Source organism: Thunnus maccoyii, chromosome 15 (genome assembly GCF_910596095.1).
Source record: "Thunnus maccoyii chromosome 15, fThuMac1.1, whole genome shotgun sequence".
Lineage (NCBI taxonomy): Eukaryota > Metazoa > Chordata > Actinopteri > Scombriformes > Scombridae > Thunnus > Thunnus maccoyii.
In genome coordinates, this window is record NC_056547.1 from 21,120,023 (window position 1) to 21,142,781 (window position 22,759).

Here is a 22,759-nt window from a genome sequence, read left to right on the forward strand (position 1 = left end):
ACTCCTCTCACCCCAGTAACGGACTGTTTACACTGCTGAAGTCTGGCAGATGCTTCAGCAGCCTTAGAGCTTGGACAGAGAGGCTGAGGAGGAGTTTTTATCCTCGGGCTGTCAGAGCTATAAATAAGGGTATGTAGAAATGTGGTGTATAGTGTATGTATAGTGTAAATGGATCAAACATACTGTTGTTTCTGCTTTTGCACATTCTGCTGTCTGTTTTTGCACATTCACCTGCTCACCTGCTGCTAACTATACTATACATTGAGTGTACATATGTTATTTATCTATCTGTCTGTATTTCAATGTTTATTTGTATGTTTTTTCATATGTTTGTGTCTTTAAATCTCTCATTTTTATATTTCTTTATAATCCCTTAAGCCCCTTCCTCCCTTCTAATTCTTCTTTTCTCCTCTTATATATTATTGCACAGTCTTAGAACTAACAAAATGTCATTTCACTGCAAAACTGTACATCACTGTACAACCCTGTATGTGTCAAATAAAACCTTTGAATCCTTTGAATCCCTTTGATGCATGGCAGGCCTGACCTCTTTGCCTCTGTCCTGCATGAATGAAAGGTCACTGATCTGACTCAGCGTAATTTTAGTGGGTTAAGGACTTGTGAAAGGGAGAGTACATGTGAATGTAATAATGGAACATGGTACTTGAGCAGGCTTTACTATACCTGAATTCATGCACATCCAGAAATTCTGACTCCTTGTATAAGATGACTTGAGCTGACTGTAGCTGTGCATCAATCCTACAATGGTCACAAAGTCAGATAAACTATGGTAAAGTTTAAATTATTTTCTGTTTCTACATGAATATTTTCTGCCAAAGGAACCTTAATCAAGTACACCACTAAACACATGGTTTACATGTTTCTTTAAGAAAAATACTGTATCATAATTCAGTTCACCTGTCTAAAGGGAAAAACACATTGGTGGCATATGACACATATCAGAACATGGTTTTCTGTAGATCTGAAACAATTGGTTGATAAATCAATTAGTCGATCGACAGAAAATTAATCAGCAACTATTTTGATAATGGATAAATCATTTAATTTTTTTAAAAACTTTTTTAAAAAATCCCAAATTCTCTGGTTCCAGCTTCTTAAATGTGAATATTTTCTTGTTCCTTTGTCATCTATGATAATAAAAAGAGTATTTTTCGGTTGCTGACTGTTGTTTGGGACAAAACAAGACATTTTAGATTCCACCTTGGGCTTTGGGAAACAGTGATCGAAATTGAGAAGATAATTAGCAGATTAATCAATAATGAAAAGAATTGTCAGTTGCAGCCCTAGTTTTCTGTGTAAGCACACACACTGGTGATTGATATTCGTCATTGTGACTTGTGTGTCAACACATCGGGGTATGCCACTGTCCTATTTCCCAGCCTTGGCACATGTTGATTCTATGCAGCAATTTTTTTTATCACATTCACTTTCCAGATAAGCACATATAAGCTACTATACTTTGATACTGACTGTATGATGCCTCCCCTGTGTGCTATAGGCAACGTGGATGTAGAGTTTTTGACCGCTAGTAACACTATGGAGCATTGTTTTTAAAGGTGGGTCCCTGTTTTGTTTGTATCTCACATGAAGATTCACATGCACAGCTGGTGACAGTAACGTTCCAAGAAATATAGCAATGTGTCAACAAAGGCACGGAAGAAGAAGAAAACTGCTACCGAGCAAACATGTTTGTACACAATGCAGGTTTCAAATTCTTCCAAAGACTGGCTCTGCAAATGTTTTATGAGGAAGGAAATGCATTCAGTGCATTTATCGGGCCTCAGGGATACACAGCATGCATTTTGGTGAGAAATATTGGATGTAAACTCTTTATTTACAAAAAATTAAAAAAAAATCTTCACAGAGTACTTTTAATTATATAGTCCAGTACTTCCAGTGTTTTTGATATTAGGTGCCATGTGGCTCCTTACATGTTGGTAACTTGTAACATATTCTATTTCTTAGAATAAGTATTGTAATGTGTGTGTGTGTGTGTGTGTAAAAGAGAAAGAAAGAAACAGAATATACATCAGAGATCCTCTCTTCACATCATCATCCAAAAGTCATCAAAAAAAAAAACAAAACATAAAATTATGAGATAGAAAAATTACTCGAACAAATGGAGAAATATATGCGTGTAGATACACACTCACATACTGTATACACACACACACACACAGATCCAGCACCGTTGGACAGCCAATTACAGGAGCAGCCTGCGGGGGAGGAGAACAGGGAGAACAGAGGAAAGGTGGAGAGAGATGAAGAGTGTTGAAGCAGAAGAGAAAGCTGATGAGGGTTGAGGGACCCTGATGCCCATCACCTGCTGATGTAAATCTCAGAGTCTGATCATTGCCTCTCGGCGGGCCTAGAGAGAGAGTCAGCGTGGGTTTTTCCCTTTTCTCCTCCCCATCTCTTTTCTTCCTTTCCCCCTTTTTTTTTAATGGGCAGCCTGTTCTTTCTGTCTCCTTTACTTGCAGCGTGTTGGACTGCTGTGCACAGCAGAAAGACAGCACTTTGATGGACGTCCTCTCATGTTTCTCTCCGTCTCTCGCTGTTGTTCTCTCTCTCTTGGTCTCCCATCCGTCTCTCCGCGTGCTTCATGCTCATAACAACCCACATAATGCCCTCCCTTTCTTTCTCATAGCTTTCTGTCCTTGTTCTGCTTTTGTGTTTTCTTTCCCTCCCCTCTCATACTGTTCAATAACATTTGTCTTCACGCCTGTTCAATTTCTTCTCGCTGTTTGATATCCAAGAGAAAAAATAGCAAAGTGAGTCTGACCTGCCATGGACAAAATGTTTTCTCTCTGTCTTTTGAGGATGAGCGTGAGCACTCTGTGTGAGCACTGTGGCTTCCCTAGTTTTAGGCAATATCCTTCAATTTCTTTTCTTCTCTTAACTTGGACCTTTTGTGATGCCTCCTCTCCGTTGCTTTTTATATTTCTTGTATTATTTCTTAGAATAAACCCTCTGAACTTGTGTGCTTTTTCGCAACTGTAGTCAAGTACCACAGAGCAAAGACCCTTCTCTCGAAGGAAACTGCCGGTTTGCTTTATGCATGGATAAGGCCATTTTATCGCATGAATGGATATCCATAATTGCAAACCAGCAATGTTTACAATACATGTGTACCTGTGTTTACTTTGCTCATTTGGTGTTAGCACTGATACGCCTGAGAGAAGAGCTCCATAGCCAAAAATGGGCTCAGGGGGAAAGGATCTGCTGCGCCTCGGCTGTCACTCTCCGCACCCTGTAATTTTGCTTTCCCCCAAAGCATAGCTCACAGGAACAGTCAGCAGCTATTAACTGAGGTTTTACACCTCATGTCAGATGCTGAAATATTACACCACACAGGACAGTAGTGGTAGCTCATACAGCGCAAGTGAGAGGAGGAGGAGGAAGGGTGTAGAGGGTGGCCTACCTCCTTTGGCATGACATGTTGAGTGTGTGTTTTGGGAGGATCGGGTGGGATGTAAACCAGACAAGAAGAAGGGGAGTCACAGCTAGAAGGTGAAGGTACTGTGACTTTTGTTAAGATGTGTGTCTTTGTAGACTGGGCCAGGAGCATAAAGATGACAAAAAGCTAGAGAGAGCACAAAACAAATTTGAGAGTGCTCATGCACAGATTTGTAAGAGCAATGGAATTGTCTGACTATATTTCAAGTAGATATATTCTCTCACTCAGTAGTCTGAGAACAAATACAGACTGAAAGCAGAGCAAAATCTCTTCATTTTGACCTTGAAATGAGGGAACATCCTATTAGACCCCTCCCTCCTTCTACTTTTGAAATAAAAGCGTGGGCAGAAGTGTTTTTGTAACTATCAGATGGAGACAAACAACAATATGTACCATCCATGCAGGCTTTAACTTTTAAAACGACATGTTCCCAACATTCAGATGTGGGTGTGTCTTTTTTTTAGCTTGTCGAAGATGACTAGCAAGCAAGCTTTTGCAATCTCGTGCTCAGAACATGCCGAAACTGCTGCAGGAGAGATAAGTGCACACATGATTGCTCAAATCTAATTCTGCAATTACTATATTAATCTGTGCCTGGGCAGTCTAAAATATTGACTTGCAGAATGAACAGCAGTCAAATTAGTTTTGTACTCACTTAAATCTTTTGCCATTTACATACTTCCATAGGGTTTTACATGTACGACAGCCACTTTCAGATTGGATGAGAGAAATTTAGATGTCCCTAGATGTCTGAAGCTGTCTATCTCAAAGAGGCTTTATGCGAGGGCTCAAATGAAACTATTTTTAAAGGCAGAGATTTTAGTTTTTTGAAAAGTGTTGTCTTGGCATGGTGAAAATCACACAGAGAGCAGAAAAACTACACTCCTGCGTTATTTGGCAGATATGGAGCTGTGTGGAGGTGTGTGGCAAATCATAACGACACTCTCCATCAATATCAACAATGGACTTCATTGGCTCATGACAGTATACGGACAGACAAATACACGGTCTAATCTTAGCTGAAAGGAATGAAGCTGAATCCAAATTCCTGGGGCCAGATGTATAAACGATGCGCACGCACAAAAACCATGCATACACCATTTCCCACACATAAACTGGTATATAAACACAGAATCTGCGGTGAGAATGTCTTCATCTCATGTATACTTCTGACCAGGCACACACATGTTTTTCCAGAGCCAGCTGCGGGACATGATAAGGTGAAAAAATAAGGCAAGAGACGGAATCTAAAACATTGTTTAGGTTGATAATCTACACTGATTGTGTGCTTTTTTATGAGGTCTACACAGTGATCTATAAAATACCGATTAAAGACACATTTATGAGCTTAATATAGATTAAATACTTTCAATTTTTATCATTTTTCTGACTTTCATAAGAGGCATCATTGTGCTGTTAATATTCTTTTTTTATCCTTAATTGTGACACACCCGATTTCGACATGAGCGCTACAAACTAATCATTGATTTACTTTTCTGGTGTTTAAAAATGATTGTAGCAGATTGTTACAGGTTCATGTGATGAATTAATGCAACACAATCTGAAACTTCTGCACTTGTTCTTCACCATTTGTTTCATCAACAGGTGTACAGACTGGTAGAGTGGGTAGCATACTGATATGATAATGGCTGGTTAAGGGCATGTCTTCATCCATTAATGTAAATTGTGGGAGGGGTAATTGGGCTCTTGCAGTTCCACAATGACTGAGATTTATAAAACAGAACCATGCATACGCACGACTTTATAAATCTGATGAAAAGATGCATATGCACAGTCTGTCTTTGTGTGTACACACAGTTTTAGTCATGAGTCTACACAGAGTTTTAAGCTTCTGGCTCCAGATCTCTTACTGCACAGTTTTATTAAACCGCAGGATCAGACTGTACAACTGTCATGTCCTTTTGTCGGCTCAGGTGATCATGGTCCTGCTGTGACTTACCTCAGAGACGAAACTTTGAATCCTGATAAGTGGCCATAGTGCCCACAGATAGTACGTCCAAAGGGAGAGAGTTCCAGAGTTTAGAAGCCACAGCTTCAAAAGCACATCTCCTTTAGTTTTAAGCCTGCGGTGAGGAATGATCATGAAAACCCTGATCAGAAGACCTCAGCAATCATGTCTGTTAAGTCACGGCAGGCCATTTTTGGACTGATATTGTGAAGTCTGATCCCAGCATGACTTCTAAATAGGTTTGAACCTCAGTATTAATCTAACCATATGTCCCACTTATTGTCAGGGTGTTACTTTCTTTGGGGTGTAGGCAGGGCTGATAATAGCAGTGAATGATCAAATAATAAATATAAGTATAGAACAAAGTGTGGGCTGTTACTGTCTGTGCAGTCTTATATCAGTACATTATCACTGTAAAACAGTGTTTCCTCTATATTCATTGCATCGCTGATAAAATTTCACACTGTCATTAATAAAGAAAGATGAAGGTCTGCTCACTGTAGCTCCCTTAGATGCAGTTTATTGAGACATCCACTAGCGATGTTTTGAGCTACATGCTCTTCTTCAGACTAAACAAAATATATACAGTCGCCATCTTAAATAGATCAGAGGCTCCGGTCACATGACAGTCACATGATATACATGCAAAACCTGTTATATCACTGATATCAACATATTATATACATAGTATATACATCCATGTGCCAAACACACATGTAAATATATAATACAAAGAAATATAGAAATGATCCTCAGAGCACAATTGAAATACATTGGGCCAGTAGCTATCAATATGGCTTCAATATGGCTAGATTTAAATAGAAGTGCCTCTATATTCTAAAAAGATGCCCCTCATTTTTAAATAGGAGTCTACAATATCCAACCCTCAGATGTTTACCCCAATATGAAAAAACAGTACAGGGGATAAAAAAAGAAGAGCATGTAGCTCAAAACGTCACTGGTGGATATCTCAATAAACTGCATCTAAGGGAGCTACAGTGTGCAGACCTTCATCTTTCTTTGTTACATCATTTCATTGGTCAAGCATTTGTTTGAAGTTTATGGGATGTGCGCGTCTACAACACTTTTGGACATGATCATTCATATCAATGGGCTATTAACGATTTAAACACATTTCTCACACTGTGCGAGCACAATAACATCCTATGTTATTATTGTGGAATTGTTTTTTCATTGACTAGTGCATCAAATCCCAGAATCCTCCCTCTTCTCATTCTTCAAAGGACATCTACATGAAAGGTACTGTTATATGAGTAGCGTAGCTCCTTTAAGGCAGTGCATAATGTGTGTGCATAGCGAGTGTGTAGTTGAGTGTGAGAGGGCGAGCGGCAGAAAAGCGACGGTGAATACGAGTGGAGCTGAGGAAAAGGTTAGCAGTTGTCAGGCTGGCAGTAAATGTACAGTACAGACTACAGTGTGTCAGTTAATAAATGCTGCAGCTTCTCAAGACAAAGAAAAGTCTTGTTTGTTGTTTCCCCAACTGCTGGAAAAGTGAAGGGTGTTAGCCCTGAAGTTAGCCACAATGGCTTAGCCTAACCTGACTGGGCTCAATTAAGGTGGACTGACCTTTAAGTTGGACTATTCTCATTTTAGTGTCAATCTCAACCGCTCCTAAAAAGAGAACGGAGAGATGTCTGGCTGCTGAGTCTCTCCTGAGTTTTGCTCTGGAAAGCTTGGACATCAGGTCACCTCAATGAATGACGTGACCTGAAAAATCTCTTGAAATACAGTATCCAACAAAGAGACTAGATTAATACGTGTGTGTGTGTGAGTGTGAGCCTGTACAGAAAACTCACCTACTCAGACCTCATGCTCACATATTAGCACACCCCAGCAGCTGTGGCAGGCATGACGCTGAGCGGGATAAAGGCTGTGATGGCTGGTGGAAAACAAAGTTTCGACAGACCTTCTGACAGCAACACAGAGAGACAGACATCCAAGCCGACAGCAAAACCGACAGGTAGGCACAAAGGCAGAGCTCAGGGAGGTGCTAAGTGACAGCTTGGGAGAGAAATGAGTGACTTTAGTGCATTGTGGCATTCATGTTCTCGACTGTCAGTGAAAAGGCTCCCTGGAGACTCAGGTGACATGACAAACGACGAGCGAGGTGCAAATGAAGTGAAGGGAAATGTCCAAGTATCTGACACTTTCATTACCTGCACTGGTTAATGTTGATGTTTAATATCATTCCACATGATGAGAACGTCATTATGTATTTTGTGCGTGTCAAAACGTGCGTGTCTTCATTATTTGTGTCTTTCGTGGCCCCATACTGTAGCTCTTGCATGTTAAAGTCAGTTTCCTCAGTGTTTGCCTACTCAAACACACTAAGTACCTGTCCTCAGGGGACCCAATCATGAATTGCCGACATACAGCACTAGCAAGGGAGAGGCAAACCAGAAACAATGTGTTAGCATATAATGAGAGGCTAAAGTTAGGTTGGTCCTCTAGAGAAATACGATGCACAAAAGCAAAGAAAAAAAGACATTTAATGTTTTTAGGAGCTAGAGAGAAAACTAAGCGATCAAGAAGAAACACACTTGAGAATATAAACATTAGACACATTGTTCATCCTACACGTTTTCAATGGAAGTGTCATCAAATCAGTTAAAGTGAAGTCTGTATTCTAACCAAATAAAATAAAATGTCCATCTGGCATTATACCATGCCTGGACGTAAGAGAAGCAGTCGTAGCAGCAACAGAAATGGAAAAGCAGTGGTAAATTGAGACAAATCTCCACACCCAATCCATGAATGTGCAGGCTCATGTATTGAACAGAGGAATGCATTAGTTATGCAAAGTAAGTCTACATTTCCATGCTCCTGGGAAGGAAGAAAAAGGTTTGACCTTGAGCGTTTTTCACAGTGGTGTTGCGGCAACAGTCACGTTCAACTGTGACGTTAATGATATTCATGTGGATGATGTATGTGTATAAAACCTGGATGCATGATGGAATAAATAGTGTCATTAATGGGTCCTAGCGCACAACCTGCATTAGAATAGTGTGTGTTTGTGTGTGCGTGCATGTTGTTGATCCAATTCAAATGTAGTCATATATCACTGATTATGTATCCACATTCCGTTAACGTTGCAAACAGACTCTGTTTGTCTCTGTTTGCTGCAGTTATTGATTTTGATAAAGTCTTTTGCTCCAGTCAGCCTATTACAAAGTCTCATTTGGCTTTATAATATGCTGTGACCACCTCCTGGCGCGCATGCTATTCGCTCATTAAATTAACACGAGCAGAATCAGACAGCTCAGATACGGTCAACAGTTGTACGTGTTGGAACTCTAGGGGGTTCCATCAAACACACACACACACACACACACACACACACACACACACACACACACACACACACACACACACACAAAGGCAGAGTCACACAGTCATGCACACCACCCACTGTTTGAGAAATAGTGATATTAATGACAACAGAAGTGTTGTCCAATGTTCATCAAGCCAAATAGTGGCAGCTGGTGGCTTGAGTGGAGAAATGAACCTTTTTTTGGCTGGACTGTAACAGCGGGGACAGCCCTATAAACATGAATGTCTGTGTCTGACTGACTAAGTGAGTGACTGACTGAGTGATGATGTCACAACATTGGTCGGTCAAAGCTTGGGACAGCCAGGTATCCCAGAATGCATTTCGTGGAGATTTTGAGCCAGGCTAAAAGCTGTTGTAATTTCCGCTGTAGGACTGTTAAAAGTAGAGTCTGTCATTCTGGAGAAAGGTTGTTGATATTTGAACTAAACACACAAACAAATACACCCCTCCTTTCATGCTCCTTCAAAAGCTATGCCCCTCCAAATTCATGGACGTGCATTGCCACGGCAACAACCAAAAGAGAAATTTGGCAGAATCCAGAGCGATGCGTCAGCTGTAGAGTCACTTCTGTTCCTCTCACACATTATCATGCGTGGAAAAAAAAAAGTTTGTCTCATGGGAGCACAAAGGTTTATCCACACTCTCCGCCTCTCTGAGGCCTCCTCACTTCTCACTCGACCTGCGGACCCAGGAGCTGCAGCCCATTTACAGAGCCAGTGCTGCGTATTGTCACCAGATGTTTTTTTTCAGCACACACACAGAACTGTGAGGAGATATTTGTTGAATTTAACAAAAAGTGTACTATAATCTCTGATTCTACCTTTGATATATAGGTACTGATTAATACAGCTGTAAGGAACAGAATCTAATGTACATTTCTGAACTTTAGCTCCTTCCACAACATTTTGCAAGACTGTTGTTTACTGCTACAACAAAAAGTTGAAGTTGAAATGACAACAATGGTAGAGGCACTAACTTCCTCAGCTCTACAGTTTGTAACTGTGGTGAAAATACAATGATGACACTGTGGGTGCAACTTCCTATTGTACTTCTGTTACAAACACACACACACACAGACACACACACACACACACACACACACACACACACACAGCACATGAAGATAACCTTGCCACAGTGAATGATTCAGCAGTTTATCTGCAGCTCTTTTACCCCATCTCCCACATCTCAGCCGTGGGAGGAGAAGGGACTGGCTCTGTTGACAGGGTTTCACCTGAGAGGCTCTCCACGGTTTCCTAACTTCCTTCAGACCCTCTTTGGGCCTGCAGCTCAGTGGCAGGAGAAAGCGCTGCCCTTGAAATATGTATGATGTTAAAAAAAAAAAAAGAAGCTAGAAAACGGAGAGGGTGAAGAGGTAAGGAGGTGTTGGGGCTGGATGAAACAGCAGTGACTGCACACATCAAGGTGAACTGTGAGTTAATCACATTAGATCACATCTGATCAAGGTTATATGTTAGTTACTCACATGAGATGACATTAGATGAGATTTTCTATGTGTCACAGATCAAGGGATACTTTCATGTCTGCTTTCATTGCAAGAGACATGAGTTTATCATATCAGGTGTGTGGAAACTTCACAGAACATGCCTTTCTTTCTCACTGTTCTGTAGAGCAGTACAGCAGCACTCAGCAGATATGCTGTGCACACACTGATTCTTATCTAAATAATGCAAGGGGCAAAACAGCAGTTGGAAATATTGTGAAAACATCAGGGACTTTAGATGTATGTGATTTTGTAAGTGTCATTTATGCTTTTGAGGGTGTTCAGTGGTCTGACAAATCGAGGCAGTAATGAATAGACAATGATAATAATAGGTTTTAAAATGTGGTTAATCTTTGTTGTTTGTCTTTCTTTTGTTTTTATACCAATTTAAATTTCCATCAATTTAAGAATTTGGCAAAACAAGAATTCCACATCTTAAACAGTATGAACAGACATTTACATGTGTACAAAAAAAAGAAAGGTTATTGTGAGAAATAAAGTTAAACAATAAAGAAATATCCCAAAGAATGCACTTCAACAGGTGCTGGACCAAACAGGAGATAAGACAAAAAATACAACCTGCCCATTGTTTTTTGCTCTCACAATGTTTCTTTATTTACTGTTGATGTGCGACATTTTTACATTTTTACCAGTCAGCTCTTCACATGTTTGTGGCTGAAGCAGATCTGATCTGATTGATGTAGAAGCTGCACAGCAAGAGTAAATAAAGAAACATTGTTGGTGCAAAGAACGGTGTGCAGGTTCTACTTTTTGCAGATATTTAAGTTAGGCAGGACATTAGAGAGCATGTCTACATGTATTCTAATAAGTAAAACTCACATTTACAGGAAGCTGGACACTAATGATATTTCTTCTCTACACTTTAATATTTAAATGTGGGCATGCAGTGTTGCAAGTGCATTAGTAATATATGATGCTTGAGGAGAATTATTTCTTTCTTTCTTAGACCATCTTGACTGATGAGAGACTACACTTTTATCTTTGCAGTGCACATGATGTTGAATTTTATAACTAGTCTGCTCTTTAGCTGTGTAAACAAACTTTTTTCAGATTTGTCAGTTTCAGTTTTAACTTGGTTCGGCTGTGTTACTGTAGATACAAGGAACCATTAATATGAGTCACCAGGAGCACTGCCAATCTCTCCTTTCATCCCTCCTCATTCATGCAAATGCATACGTGTAAAAGCCTTGTTAGAAACACAGTTGTGTGTCTACTGTCTTACAAAGGCAAAATGCAGTGACCACAGGAAAAATCACGTTCAGAAAACGACGTTTGAAGGTTTTTGGCTGATTATTTCATCCCCAAAAATCACTGGCATAGACTGAACATAATGCCTAAAAATGCAGATATTGCACTCTGCTGTTGGATAATCTTTGGGGAAAATACACAAAAAAGCTGACAGTAACCAGATTACATAATAACATGTAAACACACTTACTGTGTCTGAGCCATATTCTATAGTAGCACTGTCTGTTCAGTCAGGAATGGAGAAGCAGGAGAGAGAGCCAGAGACAATGGGGGTGTTTCTATCATTTTGAAAGAAGCATCTCCCCATGCTGATGGACAGAAGTGCCAACAGTTTGAGGGCAGAGGAGGTTTGCTTTTGAAAAACAAGAAAAGCTCCGGTCAGCCACAGCATTTGTCAAAACGCTAACAAAACAAGAAAAAAAAAAATCCCTGACAAAACCCTATGCCTCTCTTGTTTCTCCTGTCTGTCTCTGAAACTAGATCTCCTTGTCTTAACCTTCACATAGCTACCTGGTTTGCTTTGACAGGTGAGTCAAGGGATAAAATGAATACACACTGGCTCACACGCACGCATACATGCACACACACTTCTTGTCAGGACTCCCCAAAGACCTGCTGTCTGTTGAGGGGCAGATGAAGGGATAGCAAGAGTAAAAACCAAGTGTGTGTCCATTCACGTGGAGGTGTGTGTGTGTGTGTGTGTGGGGATGTGTTACCCTTTTCCTCAGAGAGAATCATTACATGGTTTTCCACATTGGGAATTGACATTTTCTTCCTTTACTTTCCATTTCACAGACAGAGCTGCGACTCTCTTGTCACAGCACACACCCACTTCTCACTTTGAATGGCTGTGTAGTTTTCACACACAGGCGTGCACGATCCTATCCACACACATCCACACACACGCACACATACCCTATCCCTGTAACTTTTAGTAGGTCAACCCCTTAAGGGTGGCCCAAACTTACACTCAGGTAAGAACACAATGCATATTTCTAGATACATGCAGCCTAATTAGGCAAAGAACAAAAAGATCACATTTTCATGTACCTAGGGTTTCTAATTAAAGGAAATACCTCATTTTCCTCTCATACCTATTCATGACTAAAATAGACACTGAAGGAGAAAAAAAGTCTCCAAAGTACAAAGTAGAATTGTACTCTGCCTCAGGTGATTTGTCTCTGCCCCAGGGCTTAGGCCCACTCACTCTTAGGAGTTTCACAGATTTTTTTTTTTTTTAGTTTTCAGTCGTCTCTATCCCTCTGTCTGTTAATGTTAAATAGCCAAGTGGATCAGCAACAGAAAGAGAAATGAGGCGAAACCAAAGTCCTCTGCTTTCTCAGAAATGGACATCTCTTTGAGTCAGTGTTCTGGGACAGCACTGGCTTACAGGATATTTTTGTCACGCAACTGTCAGCTCTGGAGAACTGTGGAGTGAGTACTGCCTGCGGGGAAGATCACACAGACTAGCGGGCCGGCCATCGGAGCCCAGGAGGGGGCTGGAGGGCCAGGCACAATAGTTGCAAAGCTCTGTTAGCTTGTAGTGACAGATACTTAGCCGGTGTTAGCGCTGCTCGCTGGGGGCACTGAACGTGTCGAGGGAAGGATAAATAAGCAACGGCACCTGTGTGATAGAAATCCCATGAGATTATCTCACCACTGCTCTTAGGCTGACATACGGGACAACCGGGACAGATTTGAGAGTGTTTTTCACACAAAAAAAGCAGCACAACTTGAGTGCTGAAACTTTAAGTGAGTAAAAATTATCCAGAGGTTGAACAGCCTTTGGTGACGCATAGCACCAGAAATATGCCTCCAATATAATTTATACTTTTTTCCCCATGTTTTGTTTACAGATGTGTTGAAATTGAAATGAAAAGAAGCTAATTATCCACAAAATCAGCCTCAAAATCCCCTTTCACCAGACTAGACTCAAAATGGATATCCTTCTCATCATTAAACATATTCTTCCTTCTCTTTTCTCAACTTCTGTCTTTCTCCATTTCTCTGTCTGAGTCTAATGCACCTCCCTGTTCATTTTCAGGACAAATACCAGCTGACTGAAATACTTTAATCTATAAGATGCAATTTAAAAAATCAGCCAATGCAGATGCCTCTAGCAGATAATGCAAGAAAGCCGACAACATGGCAATCTATCCATTTCAATTTGGGCACCGCAGTCTTCTCAGAAAAATCAATACTCCTCAGTGCAAGAAAATAAAACAAAACACAACATGAAGTAATGGGAGCCTGTCAAAGGCGTAATTCAAATAATTACGTCTCGTAATGTATTCGTACATCTATCACACTGGCTTGCCATGTGCCCTAAAGAGTAAGTGGTAAGAGATTTTTTTTGACATTGTCTTAAAGTTGAAGTAATATTTGAAACTGTAAGGTAAACACCTTTTCGTGCCATTTGTAAAGGGAACAGTAGTATTTTGTTCTTGCAAGTCAGGAGTCAACTCCCATAATTACAAGAGAAGGCCTTTTTTAAAGAACAGAATGAGAGAAGAAGGAAACCGATGGGAGAATGGAAACAAGTGATTGATTTTTCTCGCAGATCTCGGCGCCAAGCGTCGGGAGGGGAGATATCGACTGTCTTTCACCAATCTTTTCTCACCTACACAGCTGACAGAAACACCTGAGAGATCAAGACAAACAGAGAGAGCAGCAGAGTGGCAGGTTTGATGTCGTGCTAACTGCCGCTTCACTGAAGGCAATGTTCTGTCCAAGAAATTACTTATTTATCACATACCTGAAGCAGAATTCCAGTCAGAACTCATTCCTAAATTTCATGAACTCAGCCTGTTTCATCCCAGTCAGCCATCAAAGCTCAATCTTGGGAGGGAAAAAAAGAAGCTCGAGGTCATTCTGATTTGAAGCTACATTCATCTGCCTGTCTTTAACACCTATTCGTGGGATCTGGACAACGGACTAAAAAGCTAATGATGCAATCAAATGTATCTTTTTTTCTCTCTGGCTGACAGAGAGGACGTGTCCCATGTGAATGGACTGTGAACCAATAGGGGTGTATTGATCCAAACCTTCTTTTATGAACCCATCAAGGACGTCTGTCATGCTTAGGCAGGCTTTGATTTCTGGGACGTCTGTGTAAGAGCTGGCCTTACATCAAATCTACCAGCAGTCTGGATGCAATATCAAACTATCCCCCTTAATTATTCAAAGGTTTTAGACTAGAAGCCTTTATTCCTTTGCCGCAACCAGGATGCAATCTAAATAATTTCTTCTTTTTGAGGTACTACAACAAAAACAACAGGGTACACACACAGAATCAGCCTCAGAATGATCCCTTCAGGGGCATTTTTCCTGGGATGGTCATCTCTTGAATTGGCAAATTTCAAATGTTAAGTCTTTATCACTCACTTTCTAGCACGCAAGCATACACACATCTGAGCTTTCTGCGGCTGTTGTTAAATTCCAGCCGAGGGTATGACAGTTTGAGGAATACCAAGAGCCCAGCAATGAATTTTGAAAATGTGAAGTCGGAGAAGAGAGAGGGGGCTTTACTCTCACACAGCCTGGGATCAGAGGCCTGTATGAATCAGTAATGCTCTACACACATACACAAACACACACACACCATGCACTCCTCTTGCTACTATATCATTCTCTCTCATTCTGCCTTTTATATTTTACTCAGTCACTTCCAAATCCAGCATGATGCCATGTTGTAGTGCCATGTTTTTGAGAAAAAGTATCCTCCCACCAGTGATTTAAGACATCAAGATCAGGCTATGCTTGATTGGCCTGAACAGCTTAGCGTCTTCGAATATGCAACAGAAGAATTTACATCATTTGTTTACACTCAAACTGCTAAAAAGGTGAAACAATGTGTGCTTTCCTTTATCTTTGACAGCTGTGTGGGAGAGGGGAAAAGGACAACAAAAGCATAAAGAACAGCCAGTTTAGGCAGAGGAGAACACAAAAGCACAAAAGGAGACAAGAAAAAATGTAATCGATAAAAAACAGGTTCCCTTTTTGGATGTGGAAAGAGGAGGAAAATGAAGAGGGGAAGGCAGACAATAGGAGGAACTTCAGTGGGAGACTAGGAGGAGGTCGGAGGTTTCACTTAAAAGTCGACAAGACAGCTCATTTAAAGTAAGAACACGAGGCAGAGCTCTTGGGAACTGGTTGCCAACGCAGCAAGTATACACAGGAATTCTATGCTTCAAAAGCAGTTTACACAGAAGTTCCCTGACATTTGGGAAAACATTAATTACAACCTTGTTCAATACTCGCATACTGTCTCTCAAATTCAAAAAGAGAACATTTGATTTAATTTAACAGCTACAGTTGATGTTTTGTTGTGAAGCTTAAATAGTAGCAGGATCTGTTGTTTCCTGCCTAAGCTCTAACTTTCATCTTCCATCCTCATTTTGTTTCCTGTAACAGAGCAACATTTGTCATCATTGAAGCATAACTTCAATGGGGGATTTATGTAGTCAACAAATCTCTTAAACATACTGCACTTTGAATTGAAAGAAACTGCAGAATTTATCTCTGCCTCAGACTAAAAGTTTAAGTATTCCAAATATAATTATAATGAACTACACGGAGGTCTTAACAAATGAAGTGACGGTAAGTGGGGTCCATGTAGACTTTGTAGTTTTTGTAGTTTTTGCTAGCAGCAGGCCTTTAGGGATGTCTGTCAGTCTGCTAGCCCAACACTTTGATCCAGACTGAAATATCTCAACAACTAATTGATGGACTGTTATGAAACTTTGTACAGACATTCATGGTATTCAGAGTATGAAGCTCATTGATGTTGGTGATCCTCTGACTTTTTAGCTAACGCCATCAGCAGGCAAACTGTACAGTGAAGTATATTCAGTATCTACTTGATGGAGTTGCACAAAATTTGGTGCACACATGCATGGTTCCCAGACAGCGGATAGTAATAACTTTGGTGATCCTTGACTTTTCATCTAGCGCCACCATCAAGTAAGAGTTCAATTTGTCCGATACTTTGGTTGTAAAACTAATGACATTGACATCAACCTCAGTTGTAGTTTCTGTTTAGTGCTAATCAGCAAATGTTTGCATGCTAAAAAGCAGCAGCAAGCACATTTAGATGGTGAACACGGTAGACATTTCACCTGCTAAACATCAGCATGTCAGGAATGTCATTGTGAAGATGTCAGGATCCTGTTAGCAGTTAATTCGATGTGCAACTCTACACAAGTATAGCCTCAGAGAGCTGCTAACCAGGCTGCAGACTCAACATACTACAAACTAACTGCAAATTGTTATCTATTAAATGCTAATTGTCATAGCTTACTGTTTTTGTGTTTTTGTTTTGTACTATCAGGAAATGACACAAGACCTGTGCCGATCAGACAAACAGCAGCTTTAAAATGCCACTGCCAATTAAACTTCTCAAAGAGACAGCAAAATATTTTTACAAGTATTTAATGCTTATTTTTTGCTCCCTGAGATGTTCCTGGAGCTATTTCACAATTAGTTTCATATTTCTTCCACCTGTAAAAGTAGCTTCTCCATATCCTTTGTGCATTGTATTGTGGGACAATCATGTCCAACAGCACTCTCAAAATCAGTTGTTTTTAAGTGTGCATACTGACTGTTGCGTATACTTCATTTTGTTATTTTTTTTTTGTTATTGCTATTAGTATGCATGTGGCATCATTTTACATTTGCCACTTTAAATAATCCTGAGCAAAGGTGACCAATGGGAAACCAAAAACAGCCGGAACTACTTTTTCAGTTCTGATTGTAAATACAGTATTTCTCAAAATGGTTTGACTAAATGTGTGTTTGGCTGTCTACGAAGGCTCAAAATCATAACATTGTCTCAAACCGAACACTATCCATCCTGCGACTGCCGGTGGGGGCATGAGGAAGCACAGAAAACGGAGGAGCAGGGATAAGAGAGCCAAAGATTAGGGATGAGTGGCTGGGTAGATGAGGGATAATGGGTAACACTCCGGTTTCGGAAGGCATGGCATCGCGTGGGAATTCTGAAGAGGGCCGATTCAGGCTGGATGAGAGAGGAAGCTGATTATCCACCCTCCTTTTGTGTGTGGGATCAGGATCAGCAAGCAAATCCTCCACTCGGAGAGGAGACTCGAGTAAAGGGAAAAGGAGGGGCAGGTGTGGTGAGGCGAGCAAAGACAATGGACAGGAGGTGGGAGAAAAAGGAGATGACAGGGGAATCTAAAAAAGGGAAGGATGTGGAGGGAAAGAGGAGAGGGCAGGGAAGGAAATGAGAGGTGAGAGCTGAGATTTTGCCCTTTGTGTCTTGATTCAGCATATACAATGCAATCAAATCATCGCTGATGCAGATTTCACCTGCCATGCATGATTATGTGCATATATATGATTATACTCTCATTTATGTAGTCTGATTTTTAAGCCTTAGCGCTCATTAGCCACTCCATTTCATTGAAAACTGCTTTGTTCCTGTTCCCTGTTTTTTTCCCCACACCTCACAGTCTCTGATGATTAAATGAACTCTGAAATATCTTGCTCTAACAACCCGCACTGTTCCTGTTGATCATGGGAGCAAGAGAATCCAAACTAATTGCTTGCGCTTCTGGATTTGCTTAGATACTCAGTGAAGCTGAAATGTATAGTGTTTGCGGGTGTACGAGGGTGTGCACGTGTTATTTGTCTTGGTCTTAGGTTCTGCTTTCTTGTGCCAGACATCCTTACCTCTCTCTGGTACCTGCAGCAATACAGGAGCCATTAGACACTCACTGAGTGATGAGACGAAGCAGTTTTCATTAAAAAGACATTTGGTGAAGACTGGAGGCCTTGAATTGATGTGAAGCGAGAGACAAAGGCTCGTGTTTGTCTGGGGGGGTAGCTGAGTGACTCATATGTCAGTGTTTCAGACTACAAAATCAAAGAAAAAAAAATTCCTGCCACTCAAATAAACTGCGACTGAAAGCGAGCCAAGGTTTGATGGCGATGAGAGGGAGGCAGGTGTGCAGGCGTGCATGTGTGTGTGTCAGTGTTTGAGTGCTGTAAGGGGTAAGTAAGAGAGAGAGTGAAGGACGGCATGAAGTCATTTGGTGAATTTGTAGAATGCTGTAAAGTGAAACTGAGACACTGTTGCTAACACCTGCCAGTGAACTGTGGATTAACAAGAACTAACAGAGAAAGAACTCCCTGCCTCCAAAGCCTTTCCACACTACTACCTGCCATACACACATACATAAAATCCATGACTCCCCTAGGATGGGTCCCCCACCCAGGCCATCATTTATTGGGCCACCAGATGTCTCAGCCAGAGTGTAGGGGAGAACGGGGTAAATCAAGGCAGTGGGTAAAATGAGCCACCCCTTTTATCTGGGTAACCATAAACAAAAGTAATCATGTGACCACGAATTAAGAAAGTATAGTTCTTTATAGTTCAAAATGATCTCAAAATTGTTTGATTTTTAATTTTTGATTTTTTTATATTAGTATTTAATGGAGGCACTAATTACCCCTAGAGCACTCAATTTACCCCATTCTCATGCTCATTTTACCCCTACCTTGGGGTAAGTTGTGCCATAGGACTAATTTTTTTTGATGGGTCATTGTTCTAAAACCATAATAATTAGATAACTTGTTTTAATTCCCATGGCTACACAACAACCAGAGGTATATATAGTAAGTATTATCTGAAACAAATACACTTTTATTTTGCAGTAAAATCATCAAATGTAAAAAGTGGCTCATGTTACCCTGTTCTCTACTATTACTGTTACTGGCAGATTTGAAGAGCAGAGTTCAGATGGGGAGAGTGCTGAATGAAGTGTTGAATCTTTTTGTTTCTACATGGTGTCAAGACAGTGAAAACTTGTGAAACTGGATCTCAAGCTTCAATTCAAGTTTATTTTAATCTAATATTTTAAACAAGCAAATGTAATTAACTCCATGGGCAGAGATAGTCACTGGCTTGAAGAATAATGAGAGTGGAGATGACGCAGGAGGAGGAGGTTTATTTGTCATGTCTGTGACATCCATAGTAGTAACTAATTCTCTATCACTGCAGCAATCTTCCCAGTTAATTTAAGGTGTCTACTGACATATTGTAATGTGTATGGCACAGAACTATCAGTAGAGCTGGGCAGAGACAGCATCAGATTCTATTATACCGGAGGGATGGCATGCCTACAAACTATGCTTACCTTTATCATGTCTTGGAGATTTGTTGAGTTATCCTGAATGATCTTGAATTATGAACCTGGGAGTCTGCAAAAAACACCTGTTGATTTCACCTTTTTGTCTTAAACTGAGCAAAGTATGGGTTCATTCATGGGTTAAACCAGATTTTTAATCCAGAATTGCTCATCCCAGACTAAATTTTGAATCAGGCTGAATTTCTGCAAGATTTGACATTCAGATTAAAGGGAATCTTGGCACCTGATTAACTGTCTAAACAATCAGTAGTCTGGCTGTTGGATGATCAGATTGATTTCTGGTATGTCAGAAATTATGGTTGTGTGTCTTTCAGTTTGAGCTGTTCTGTGGCTAATGTCAAAGGATCTGCTATAAAACTTAGTGGGCTTGTTTGTAATAGTCACTGTTTTCCACTTCCTCTCAGCCATTTCCAGATTAATATTGTTTTGTTTGAATAAAACTTTACTGGAATTTTCAAATGGACAAAACTGACCAGAGGTTACGTCCAGTGTGAGCACCCAACTGATGACCAATCAAACCATACTGCGTTCAAGAAAATCCTTTAGTGTCTTTCTCAGTTTGGATGTGGCTATATCTTATTTTGTGATATTTAAATCTGTTACACTTACAAAACATACACATACAGTACATGCACCAATCTAGATACACTGTATATCAGTTTTTGCAAACAAAGAGTCAAGTCTGTCACTAATTTATAGACTAAGTCAATATGCCTCTAGCTGTGAAATAAGTGGAAGAGCTAGAGGAACTACAACAGCTAAACATAGTAATTTCACCTTTTCTTCAATGACCACACATGTTGAATTTTGTCATCACAGATCGGTTGAGGCTGGGGACCCTGAGGCTTTGGTCCTGGTGACGTGGGGCTAAACTCTTCCTGCAAGGACTCGGTAGAAATGCAAATACAGTTGATATGGTGCTGCATGCCACAGCTTAAGAAGGCAATAATATGCCAATTGGAAAAGGACTCATTTTGCCTGGAGGCATCACCACTGCTTAGTCGGCTGTGACAAATGAAAACTGTTTTTTTTTTGGTGTATTTTACATGTCTGGTATTTTCTCATTTGCCAGGCAAGCAGACCGAGCTAACATGATCCATCAGTATATCTAAGCAGGAAAATGGCCATTTCCTTAATGGCTTCAACTTGGTTGCTTCATAAACCACTTGTACAGAAAGAACAACCACATAGTGACAAAATGTTTTTTTTGCTTTAAGAATGCGGACTGCATGAGAGTCTGTTTACATGTGGGCAATGGCTGAGAAACATTTTGTAGATGGCGTGGGCTTAGGAGAAAGGATATAAAGAAAGTAAGATGTGTATACATAGAGGTGATATGTAATATTATTTGATAAGCACAAATGCACACACATACAGAAGGCTCCAACTGAGTCAGAGAGATGCCCCAGAGAAGGAAGGGTAGCCAGTCATGAAATTACTAAACAAATAGAGGCTTACAGGCTTCCCAGCTCAAACATTTTAAGTGGGTGTTGAGACCTACAGATAAAGCCTGGTGTATCTCTCATGGATATAAGAGAAGAGCCTGATGATGCCTATGATTATAATCCTAATGGTAGTGATGCTGATATTAGTGATATGTGATGTAATTGCTATTGCTGTATAATTGCTATATATATTAACCTACATCAAAATGGCAATCATTATACTTAAAATATTGGTTGGATTTTTGGTTGGATATTTCATACTTTTTCACACTTTTTTGCAGCATTAGCCATTCATTGTATCCATGCTCTGTAATTGCTTTGGTCATTTTCTTTTGTTCGTGGCTCATATACCTTTGATCCCTCTGAATATAACATGCATACCTGATAGTGGTATTGGATGTGATTATTTGGATGCAATAAACTTTTGATTTTCTCTTGCGCATTACTTGTGAGGAGGTTGAAAAACTAGCATTGGGTAGCAACGCAACATATTTTATGATGTTTGACTTAAGAGATTCGGTTCTAAGTGCGTTTTATTTCATTGACCATTGAGCTTTAGGATTTTTAAAAATTGGAAATGGCACCTGTAGACAGCAAGGAGATGTGACCTGAGAAATTACCCCTATTGGAGAAAATTGGCAATAAAAAGCACAGGAGACAAAGTCAAATATGCCCAAGCATAAGGAAAATAAATTGTTTAAAATCCAACAGAAAGTCCAAAAGAGTTGCTTAATAGTCCCTATAAGAAGTACAGTAAGACAACAATCAGGCAAAACAAATGAGTAGAAAGTTAAGAGCTTTTTTATTAGAATAAACTACTACAACTATATAGCTACTAGAAGTAAAACAGTGTTACAGCACACATCATGAGAAGACATCAGGGGCTCTATTTTGGAGCGCTATGACAGTTTGGTATATATCCGATCTTGAAGTTGGCTTTGCCGGTCTCTATGGTATTTAGGTGCCAGACACAGAGCACACACTACACTGGTAGGAGGAGAGGCGCAAACAGGTGGTAGGTTTATTCAAATGAGAAGTCGCAAAGTGAGTTTTTGGTATTTTGGTGGAAATTGGGTCTTACATGTTGTGCTGAGAATAAACATCTCAAAAACCATGTCTGCTTCTAGAGAATGTCACTCCCCTGCCAATTTGATGAGTCTAGACATGCTGCAACAACAGAATGATGCTTAAAATGTCAATAAACCATTTTAATCAAACAAACACTAGGCTAAATGTGTATAAATCTGCAACAAAAAATACTTTAATTACTGAAAAAGATGCTTCACAATTCATATCATCGCATCTTATTTATTTCTGTTGTCATTGTGGTCATTAACTGTTAAAAAACCAATACATTGTGGTGCTGTTTGTTCACATATGTACATTTGTTGAACTATTCACTATAGTCATACTTCACTGTGATTGGCAGAGCTATCTCGGCACTATGAGACCAGTGATGTGACTGGCTAAGAGTGCATTTATTTATCACCACACGCTCCAATGTTTTTTTTTTAACTTCACCCACCTTTAGCACTTTGTGCTGCTCCACAGATATGAATCAAAACAGCAGTTGG

General features: G+C 40.1%; 2 long non-coding RNA genes across 4 annotated transcripts in view; both read left to right on the top strand.

Moving 5' to 3' along the window:
- Nucleotides 1–22,759, top strand: part of LOC121912866 — a 240,623-nt gene that overhangs the window by 85,272 nt on the left and 132,592 nt on the right. The gene's annotated exons all lie outside the window — the stretch shown is intronic.
- Nucleotides 7,090–21,699, top strand: LOC121912867. The gene is made up of 3 exons (XR_006100167.1): nt 7,090–7,100; nt 15,643–15,648; nt 20,560–21,699. It is a non-coding gene; the product is annotated as an uncharacterized LOC121912867 (long non-coding RNA).